Genomic DNA, 12,732 nt, shown 5'->3' on the forward strand with positions numbered 1-12,732 from the left:
ATTGTAATTATTCATTAATCATGTTAAACTGATAGTAAAATTAAAAACATTCAAACAGGCATAGAGAGCTGGAGAGCATTATTAGTCCGGAATTATACAAATTAAATAAAAGTAAACAATAAAAGGTTAAAAAATCCGTTTTAATAATACATAGACATTAAGACAATTTAAGTGATAGTAAAATGTAGTAAAAATAATAAAATATTTTTGAAAAGCGGAAAAATGTAGAATGCTTTTTATATTTTTTATATTGGCAGATATAAAACATATATTTGTTTATTATATATTTTTTTAAATACGTTTTAACAAAATTTAAATTAAATTCGATATTTTAAAGAGAAAAGATATTTAAATCCTAATCTTTATTTCATAAATAATATTTATCAATTAATTACACAAATACCGACTAATCCTTATCTTTATTTCATAAATAATATTTATCAATTAATTACACAAATACCGACTAATCATAATGTTGAAAGTGATAATTGTAACCGTCGTGTTAGATAAAATTATCGTTCAAAAAATAAATCTATTAATTTCGTAATCTTTGGCTGAATGATATTAATAATATTTCTATTTTTATAACGAAATAATATGTACAAAGAAGGGCCAGATTTACAATTAATTTTAGATAAAATTCTCTTTTTCGTCGTATCATTTTATGAGATCCATGTACATATTTGACAGTTGCATATGATCGTTGATTTGCAACGTGGGTGTTTCTATATATCTTTTTCTTTATATTTGTACATAATAATATTTAGATAACAGGATAAAATGAGAGGAAAAGAAAGGAATATGGATTATATATAATTCTCATAACGTTCTATTTCGTAGTTATTAGGCAATAACATAACAATACATATATACATATGTATGTACGTCTACTGGCGAGCAGTATGTATGTTTCGCTTATACGGTATAAAACTCACATACAACATTCTCTGCGTCTGCTACTCGACGCAGCCTTTAATTAACGTCAAACTAATCGTCCTATATCGCATGATCCACTAACACAATTGGATATTTCTGATCGATATATTGCTTGTTTGAAATTGGATTCTCGTTAAGAATATTCGTGTAATAAAATTAATTTTTAAAATTCTTTTCAAATTAAATTTCTACATTTTTTTATCTCACATAAATTTTACTTAAATTACTTTTTTCCCGTCGTTTAATTTAATTACAGAATCATGTTATCTCGAAACAGCTATCTTAAATCAAGACAGAATGTTGTTACATTGCAGCAATATTGCTGCAATGTAACAATAATGGTCTGTACTGACATGTTGACTTTTCTCTCTTCGATTGCAAGAGTTTCCTTTCGTCCATTGAACAAAAATTGTCGTTGTTCAGCTTGAAATTCGGATGTTCTCCGCAATAAATATTAACAGTACTCGCGCGATTTAGGACGATAGCTTCCTGTACTTTTCTCGTCGTATATATAACAGTTCACTATTCTTAAATGTATAACTTCGGAAGCGGTTTTGCAATGGAGCGACGATGCGGATTTACCACAGTTTTCTCGCTGTCTATAGAGAACCGCCCCTTTTCGTAATCTTAATTCGCAAAACTGTTTTCTAAGAAACGCACACGCACACCGACTATCTTGTACGTAATTTACTTTTATCCTTTCACACACAGTTGAAGATCGTCGATGAGGCGGACTTCGTAGTCGTATGCGAAAAGTCAAAGTCAGAGTCAAATTCAGACCAAATTCACGAATTTTTTCAAAATATCCATATGTGGCTTTTCTACGACTAGATAATTATTGAAGTAATATTCTATAATTAACATGTATTTTCAAAAGATGCATATGCAAACCAGAGTAAAGCTTCACCCAGCAAACATCAAGTAACATTTATATAATTGTTAGTTATGATTTCCTACTAAACAATATAATTGTTACATGTTATGTATATTAGTTATATAACAGTTATATAGCATGTAACAATTCTATTGTCAAGTGGGAAATTATAACTAACAGTTATATAAATTATTTGATGTTTGCTGGGCAGTATCTTTTTTTTTCCTCTACTTTGCGAAGTGGAAACCGAGGATTTTTTTTGCGTACAGAAAATTTGCCTCATATATGAATTTGATAATAAAAGAAAAATTAATATTAATAAAGCACTAATGCACTTTGACAACAGTGTAGGTATTATATGTATATTTTAAGTAAAAAATGATACATGAATATTATATGAAGTTGGTCTATTTTTTACTCTGGATCCTCCGTACATTTATTCTTGCAACTTTCGTTCTCCTTTCCAAGAGAGCAATTATAAATATTTTTATTCGCTAACTAATATCGTCTACGTCGTTAAAGACATGTAAAGACAGTAAAGATAGATTGAATGATAGCACAGAGTGTGATATATCTTTCACACGATAGTAGTACGGTACATAGTATAGTCATAGGTATACATACATGTGTGTTATACGTATATGTGTATCGTGTGTATGTGTGTATTTATATGTATAATATATATAAATATGTGTGTTGTCTATGTGTATATATCTTTAAGAAAAAAAAGAAGGAGAGAAATATATATATATCGCGGAGAAAGAGAGAGTAAGAGAGGGAAGGAAAGATCCAGGGGACCTACAGATAACGTTTGGTGAAATGCAGAAACGACTTATCTTGGGATTGTATGATATTTACAAGATGGTGCGGCCAGCCCCGCGAATGTGATATAAGATTCATAAGATGACATTCGAAAGCAGAAATTGTATTAAAAACACTAGAAATTGTACAAAATCTGTTTCTTATAAATTAGACTTATAAGGAAGTTTTCTACCTGTTCCTAGCACATCTCCTTACGTAGGCGTCTACTTTCGAACGAATTTGTTGCTTCTACTTTCGTTTTGTGTACGTGAATAATTGAATCGAAAAATGAGTTTTATCGTGCAGTCATCTTTTCTTCAACAGTTAAACAAAATTTCTGTACGATCCCACGTGAATTATATAAATAGAAATAATATAAAAAAATGATATATATAAATTAAAAGTAAATAAAAAAATTAGAGATATAAAAAACATTAAATAAATGCCTTAAAAAATCTTTACGGTATAATCTTAGCTTACGACGTCATCCAGAGATAAGATCTTATCGAGTCAAAATAATAGAGAGAGAAGGAAGTAAATTAATAATTTAAATTTTTTTGTTGCAAATAAAAAATAAAAAAATTCGTTTTGTTAAAATCCCTGTTTTTAGGTGTATATATTTTTTTATAAATATTTAAAAACTTAATTGTGCCTTGTCGTAAATTAGAATTATATCGAAATTTTTATCAATACGATTAATTTAGAATAAAATATTTTCCTGATTCGATAGAAATAAAACACCGAATATATTTAATAGATTATATTTTTATTAAAGTTTTTTTCTTGAAAAAAAAAATTTAATTAAATGCGCAAACATTGAAAAATTAAAAAATTTTCATTCTTGATTGAATCGTGAAATTTCCGAGCAAAATTTTTTATTTTTTTTTAATTCATGAATGTTTGATAATTTACGCATTTGTCACAATGCTTGGTCTGAATACAAAGGTTTTTTTATCGTTGAATGTTGGTCGTTTTTATGACTTATTAATTAATCAAACGAAGGACCAAAGTAATTTATATCGAATAAATAAGTATAACAATAGGTAATATAACAGAAAAATCGATGACTCGCGTTAATTGATTTTAATCAGTCGTGTGAAATATTTCAGCTAAAACTATCGATGCTTTAATTTTTTGCACTCTTTACTTCTTGTCGAATATAATGGAGGAAAAATTATTATTCAATAATTCATCAAAAGGAATTTTAAAAATTTTTTATACACATTCTTTTATTTATTCTTTTAATAAACTATACATACAATAATTTTTTAACATTAAAAAAATTGACAAATTTTAACATGAAATGTTACAAAATAGAGAGAATATATTATTTTACAGATTATTTTTTAAAATTCATTAAAGATTTAAAACATTATTTTATTGCTCATAAAATGTACCAAGAAAAAGTGCAAAAAATTAATTTGCTTCAACTTCTACTTCAGACTTTTGATTCATTTTGTATTTTTGTTATATACTTTTACTGGTCCTTGTTGTGCGTATCGCTTAATTTTGTTTCCACGAACGCTGATTATTGTTACAGAGGTAATTTATCCCGACGAGTTTGTAACGAAACATAGAACTAGAAAGTTATTATAAATATATCAATTATTTGTAGAAAATAATTATATCATTCGATTGCATCATTCGTTAATACGCAATGACTTATTTCAAAGATAATAAACTCTTGAATCATTCCGATTTAATCACGTTAAAAAGATATCGGAGAGATCTAACATCGAAATTCAATAAGTGTTAATATAAATATAGCTTATATATAATTATACGTTTTATTATATTACGCAAAATTGGCCCGTTTAACAGTCCTTTGCAAGGATTTAACATTAATATTTATTTATTTCTAAATAAGTTGTACAAAACAAGCAAATGTATATATTTATATACATATATATAATTTCAACATATAATTATAATAAATTTATAGTAATCTTTATGACTTATACAGGGTGTCAGGGCAATCTCTTCCCAAAAAAAGCTCTTGTAGCTTACCTCCAGAGCTTTTCAAAACACTATAATAAAGTATTTTTTCATCGAGTATTTTTCAAATTATGAGGAATTTGCAATTAACAATTACATATTTTTTTTCGAAATAATTATGTGTTTTCTTTACATTAATTGATTCCTCTCATTATTTTGTACATAAAAGTATGAAGATAAAATAATTGAAAAATGAATATTTTATTAGATTTTTTTTATGGTTTGTGTAAAAATTAAAAAATTATTTTAAGCCTCAAAACTCGAAAAGTACTCGATGAAAAGATACTTTATTATAGTTTTGAAAAGTTTTCGAGGTGAGCTACAAGAGTTTTTTTTTGGGAAGAAATTGCCCTGGCACCCTATATAACTTTTAAGTGAATAGTACGAATCTAATTTCAACTAATTTCTCTAAAGTATTAAAACTAAGATAAAAAAAAACTAATCAATGTGAAACAATCAACGGTCTCTTACAGTCAAAGTGGAGTTTTGGAGATAACTACTGGCCCTTTGATACGACCATTTTATTCGTTGTTTCCAATTTGTCTTAAATTTGTTTAGAATTTAATGTCCTTGACATTTACGGTTGATATTCATGGATGTATCGATGGGGGCTGGCCGCATGTAACGACAGTCTGTGTTTTGAATACATAGCATTTTGATATAATCTTGTAAAGTTTAATTTCGCTAATGTTTTGGATATCATTTCAAGTTGCACACATAAAGTTCACTCGCATATTTATAACATCGGAATTTAAGCTTTACGAAATTATATGCGCCCATAGTTTCGGCTTCTATTTGGAAATGCGGAATAAACGGCATATTGCGATTGAACGCGATTGAACGCATTATGTGTATTAGTATGGAGACTGCCGTAATGAAGGCAAATCGATTGCGTTTTATAGATACATTTATCAAATTATTACAAATTAATTCAATGTTACGCACGAATTTCGAACCCGAACCGTACGTCCGCTGTAAATCTCTAATAATGTTATTATAAAATCAATGTATTGAGTAACAATTGTTTACAGGAAAAATTTTTCAAAAAGGTACAAATTTGAAACAAACCATCATGATGCAAATTGTAGTACTTTTTGCGAGAATAATTCGCGCTCGTTGCTCTCGTTTACAAATGTTATACATACTTCAACAATTTAAATGATAACTATCGCAATATAAATACGTATAAAAGTAGTAACAAAATTATATTATCGTAAGATATCTTTGAAATATATATATATTCTTAATATTTTTTATTCTTCAAGGTAGATCTCTTTTGATTTGCGATTCATTTCCGTTATTTAAATCTTTTTGATCATTGAAGAATTTATAAGAGTGATACTGAAATTAAACATATGTCGAAAAATATTGTTTGGTATTTGTTAGAAACCTCAGATAAAGTTATTTTAAATTTAACAGTTTATAAGATATTTCCATTTATGATGTCAAAGGAAAAAAAGAAAAAATAAACAATTTTTATAATTTATAAAGTATTTTTTATTAGGATGTTATAAAACTTATAATTCAAATTCCGACTCAAAAATAATTTTGCCTATGTTCATTTATAATAATAATAATATAATAATTATAATAATTATAATAATATTCAGCACAAAGCTTTATTTCCATAGCTATGCATTGAAAATTATTTCCTGCATTCTTTTATCAATAATAATTGATTTCGTCTTAATAGTATTTAGTCATCACGTGTGTTATATTTTTACCTTATTAAATCACCGGTCATTATGATTATAAAATATGTGATAAATAACAGCATCGTTATATGCAAGATTTCTTTTTCGACAATGCGAGATAAATTCCGATAATTTCGATGATTTAATAGTAAAGATATTTGTATTTGAAAATAATAATAAAAACATTAGTAAAAAGTCGCAGTGACTGATTGTTTAAAAGTTAACTAAAATGGAAAAAAAAATAAAACATGTGTATTGATTCGATAACAACAGTTTTTCCATGTAGCATTTTCTGTTTACAATAACATCTGTTACACGCGCAATGTTTATCCAAGTTTTTGAAAATATTCTCATAACATGCAATTTAATTTTAAACTTGACTTTAATGAAAACGATATAAATATTTCATACACTTAACATGCATACTCATAATTAAAAAAAAAACGAAATATTATCACGCAATATGAAACTCTGCTTCATAGATACAGTGTGTTTGTATACGATGCGCGCTCACGTATGTCAAGATTAACAGAAATATACGTGGATAAGTGATTTTCCGATTGATTAAATTAATTTAATAGGACGAAAAATTGGAATAATTTTTTTTTAAATTAAGAAATAGCTTTGGGAATGAGATATAATTCTCCGATATATTCATTTTTCGTTAACACTCTACACGACAAGGGGATCTATTCGATCTCAATCAGCATTGTTCGAGAGCAACGAGCGCTGGAATTATTCCCGCAGGACTCTCCCCCGGAAAATTCTCGCGCGAAATATCGAACGCGTGACGTTCGCGAATTCTTTTCACGGAACAGCGATTTTTTAAGCGTGTCACGTTTCGATACGCAAAATTCGGTTCGTCTAACCAAACCTACGTCCGTTTTATTGTGACGGGGCGCAATAAACGGTTGGCCTGTTATCAGTTGGCCCGAATCGGAAATTTACAAAGGGAAAAAAAGAGGCTCTCGAGCGCGCGGATGCGCTCTTGACGGATTTCAATCGCGCCGACATTCAAGTTAACGTTGTTTATAAAACGGTTAACGGAATTTTTATAATGCATTTTATATATACAGAAATTGAAAGAATCTTAGACTTTAAAATCGAAATCGGTTCATCAAGTTCTTCTTGAGAATCGGGAAAAAAATGATTATATGAGATAAAACGGATGCTATTTTTTTATAAAATTGATGAAAACAAGCCCTTAAATTACAAAAGATATCAAAAACGTTGCCTAAAAAAAAAAGACGGAGATGGGTACAAATATAAAATGTACAAGTTACACGGTAGAAATAAATGAAATGTATTAATTACAGTAAAAATAAATTAAAAAAATATACAATCAGATGAATAAAAACATATAGATAATCATGAGGTATGCGTTTTGTTACAAATACAAATTATATTTTTTTATTTGAAAGTGAAAACGAGACCAACACGATTATCAATTAAAAAAAAATATGACATTCATAACTTTTTGAGTATGAAAACAGTTTTTTTCAATTCAATCATATTTCGCTTTCCTGTATAATTCGTTGCAAAGTTAATTGATTTTGAGAGACTTGCGCGCGGTTTATCGATATAATATAAAATAAAATTTTTAATTGAGAAATTAAACTCAATTATATAATAATGACATAAATTGTTTGGATTTTTCAGGCCTGAGAGAAGATATATTTGAACACAGTTCGTGTGTGTGTATTTTAATTTAGATAAAATATGTAGTAAAGTAAAGTGTGTGTTAGGCGCGCGGAATATCTTGAAAAAGGAACATGCTATATAATATTGATTATTATTCTTTTTCGAGGAATACTATTACTTTCGCATTCGAGTCTTGTTTTGTGCCTAAATCGTTTGAATAATCGAACTTTTGAGTATTGCGATCTAATCAAACAATGTATCAATTCCGTTTGAATCCTACGAACTGTTCAGAGCCTTTAATTTCCATTTCAAACTATTCGAATAGTTTGATTGCGCAATTTGTCGGACAATGAGTTCTAAATCCCGAAAAAAACTAATCTTTGCAATGACTTGTATCATTTTATCATTAATCGTGCTTCGTTTTATTCTATTATCTTTAATGTTAAGTTAAAGAGAATCGAAAGAATTACGTAAGAATAGGAAAGATGTAAATCCATATTTCGTAAGGTCTACTTTAAATTGGATGATTTCATATTTAAGAGTTTAGAAAATTCTATTTTTTATTCAAATTTTTAAAATTTTTAAGAATGCTTACTTACAACAAATAATAGATTGCATTCTTCTTCTAAACTCTTCAATCAGGTATTTGAAAATAGAGAGATAGAAAGAGAGAAAGAGAAAGAGAAAGAGAAAGAGAGAGACAGGAGTAGACATGAGAAGGAAAAATCAGGTAGATAGATAAATAGATAGATAGATATGAAAAGACGTAGAAGTAGAAAGAGATAGAGAGGGATAGACAGAAATAGAGAGAGAGAGAGAGAGAGATCGTACGTCATTGTTGAATCCTCGTCGACGACGCTGCAATGCAAACGAGCGCTGAGGTACGTGTAGCACTTTTGATTACGCTCGATTAATTATTTCCATTCGTCTGTCGCCTCCGATTCTCTCAGGTGCAACCAGGCGCGCCAATCAAGTTCGAACGTTGCGCGGAAAATATTTTACAAAAATAAATTTGTCGTAATTTTCGCTTTCTCCCTTTTTTTTTTTTTTTTTTTGATATTTGTATCACGTCCAGCGTGTGACGTAAAAAGGAAAACGAGGAGACCAGGGTGGATTACTCATTTTTCCACGTCGAGTTAATTGTTGCGGGATTCTCCGGAGAACAAAGAGATCGAGACGCCATTGTTGTACAGTGCGTACATACATAACGCGTTCGGAACATTCTCTCGGCCACCTGGAGCACATTTCGTATCGGGAAATTTACTCGTAGCTATACAACTATCTTGGCTAAAACTATCTCTCGCGTAAACAGCGTTCCAATCGGTCCAGCAGTCGAGCGACGAAGGTTCGGGAGACGCTCTCGGATCCCGTTTACTGTATTATCACTTGAACGCTTTGCTATTGAGTGTCTTTCTCTGTGTACGCCTTAATGTGTAACGCGCACATACATACTTACATAATACACAACTATCGCGAAACTCGGATTAATAAAATATTTATTCGCCTGTTGTGTGTGCCCATGCAGCACAGACCATTGTTGTTACATTGCAGCAATATTGCGGCAATATTGCTGCAATGTAACAACAATGGCCTGTGCTGTATGGGTGCTCGCATTTTTTTTTCTTTTTACAAGCGTTTGCTCTTTCTTTCTGCGTGGCTGCGGTCGGAAACATCTTTCGACATTTATCTTGAGCTTGATGGAAAAGGTAAAGGGGTGGTTAAAGTTCTCTGCTTTCAATAAATAGTAAATTAAACGCGGAAAAATCTTATGGTTGAGAAATCATTGCGTTTAACTTAATTTGTCGACTAATGGCGGAAACTTTCTTTGCCATTATAAGTTCCCATTTTACGTTTCCTTGCTATTGAATTAAACGTATTATATCTCTCTTCCTTTCTCGTACATTCAATTTACCTTTCTTTCTTTCTCTTTCGGAATCTTTTCTGTTCAGCCATTTACCGTAAATATATACACGTATAAAATAAAATTAAAATAAAATAAAAAGAATATATTCGAATTGTAAATAGAGATAAAATTAAAAAAATAGGAAATTATTTTGTACTCTTTCTTGATTTACGACGAGAAAGAAAAGTTGAAATTGTAAAATTCAAATACAAGAAAAAACGACATAATTTTTAATGAGTTAAAGAGATAATAATTTAAAGCAAAATTTATTTCAAATGAAATCTCATATTTAAAGCAAAATTTAAAACCGATAAATTAAGTATAATCTGTAAGAAATATGTTCTCACTAATTATAATATATTATTATAATATGTAATTATAATATGTTAAATAATAACACATATTGTGATTGTATGCCAGTTGATTGATTAACATAAATTCATAAGTTGTAACATTAATAGGAATAAAGGGAAAATCGCAAAGGAATACAAAAAAGAAAAAACCGATAATTTCAAAAGATTTATTAAACTGAAAAAAATCGACAAATATAATATAATATTGATCCAATGGACGGAATCTTTCAAAATTTTTAATCAAAAGTACTATAGACAAATTCGTCTACTATAGCGTTAAAACAAAAATCAAACTATTGAAAACTAAATGTCTTTTATATTAATTGGAAAGCAGACTTAATTTCATTACTTTTATATATATTTAGATAATCGCATATATACATATGAATGATGAAATAAAGTTGAAAAGCTGCAAAATTAAATTAGCTATCACAATATTTGAAGATTAAAATTAACAAAAAATTGATTTACTTGACAACATATATAATTATAATATTGCAGTCAGTTATTTATTTCAATCAAATTTAGATTCTAAATTATTTTTATAATAAGGCCAAGAATAATGGAAAAAAATATTAATGGTGTACAAACATAATAAATTTTATAACATACAGTGATGCTTATAAAAATAATTAATATTGTAAATAATTTAAATTATTATTTCGATAATTATACTTAATTTGAGTATTCTTGAATATATTTTGTATCCAAATATGCAACTTTTGCTTCTAATAAACGTACTGTTATTTTTCTTTATTTAATAATTCAATATTTGAAAATTTGATATATTGTACTATAATAATTTGTCACATTCTCTTATTACTAAAAACTTTTTATTTTTGCATAATAAGTACGTATAAATTATTGTATACTATAATAAAAAATAAATTAATTTAACATATTATGTAATAATTTGACATAACATTATACGAAATATATTGAGCGAAAATATAATTAACGTAATATAATTAATTAAAATATTGTTCTACTGAAAGCTTTGCACTTGTATTTTTCTTGACTTTAATGTGCCTTATCTAATTAGAAACATTTAATAAATATTAATATAAATGTTGATATGTACGTCAAGCAGTCATATTAATTAATATATCAAATTGAGTGGAAGCGATTTTTTCTTGGGACGGAAAAGAAATTTTATATTTTGAAAGAAAAAACAGAATATATCGAACTTAAAACGACTTAAAATTTTTTTCTAAAAGCACGATATGAATTTTTAAATAAATCAACTAAATCGATCCGACGATTTGACTAGATACATGTATGTTCCAGTCATGTTGCATTATGATATCACAATCAAAAGATTATATAAATTATTTTTTCAAATTATGTCTGAAAGCAAGCAAAATTTTTTCTCATTCATTAAAGTTTGATAAAGCAAGCTAAAATGTAAAATGTAAAATTAAAATTAATTTACAATTAATTTACAGACATTTAACTTGCAAAATATGATAATAAATAAACATTTATTATCATGTTTTGCAAGAGCTGATTCTATTAATGGCATTCCCAAAATTAATTGATTAAATAACATGAATACATTAAGCAAGTGAAACACGATTTAAATGTTGTAAAATAACAGCGATTTTATAAATCGAGATGATTATACGCGTTCATTGTCTCATTAATTTAGGGGATCATCTGGAATATGCAAAAAGAACTGGTGCATAATCTTTTATATTTGACGTCATAATCCAATACGACTGTAAAAAAAGAAAGAGAAAGAAAGAGAGAAGGTAAAAGAGAACGAGAGAGTTTCATTGAGCAAAATTACACCATGAAGCAAAGTAACAACGATTCGCGGTCGTTCTTTAAATCTGTTTTTATCTAGATAAAGCTATCTTGAGAATCAGGATTAATGCTAATCAGGATTAGCTCTGTAAATCGATTATTCGTCGTCTTTCGTAGTATTTTGTAGCAGCCACTAAATATATCGTACTTGTCACTTCAGATGTAGGTTGATACAGAAACAAATAAGCGACGAGCTTACTCTCGTTTATGCAACAATTTTAAAGCGACATCCTTTATGAGAGAGAGCACCTCGTCTTAAGACCACACGACAGAGATTAAATCTGAGATTAATTAACAGGGCGGGGGATGAAAGAGAGAGAGAGAGTGTGTGTATGTGTGTGTGTGTGAGAAATAATTTCTTCCTTCATGGTGTACGTTACAAAAGCCTGTTAACGATTACAAAATGTTAGCGATAATATTCGAATCATGTTCATACGAGGTATTTCTTTGCTTCTGTCCACAGAACATGTCGCGCTCTCTAAAAATGGCCACCTATTTTTAGACATACTCTAAAAATCCCCCGAAAATCGTACGAGATTCTTGTAACAATTGTAAACTTAAAATTCAATACTGATCGCGTAAGGCGGAGAAAAGGGGGAGGGGGATACACTGGCATACACTCTGAATTCAGATTATGTATGCAGATGCGATGTTGAAGCGATACTATCGTATCGACATCCTAAAATGAGTGTCATCGGGTCGTAGTGCGCCCAATTCGAATAACTGTTG

Source organism: Camponotus floridanus, unplaced genomic scaffold (genome assembly GCF_003227725.1).
Source record: "Camponotus floridanus strain SB8 unplaced genomic scaffold, Cflo_v7.5 scaffold127, whole genome shotgun sequence".
Lineage (NCBI taxonomy): Eukaryota > Metazoa > Arthropoda > Insecta > Hymenoptera > Formicidae > Camponotus > Camponotus floridanus.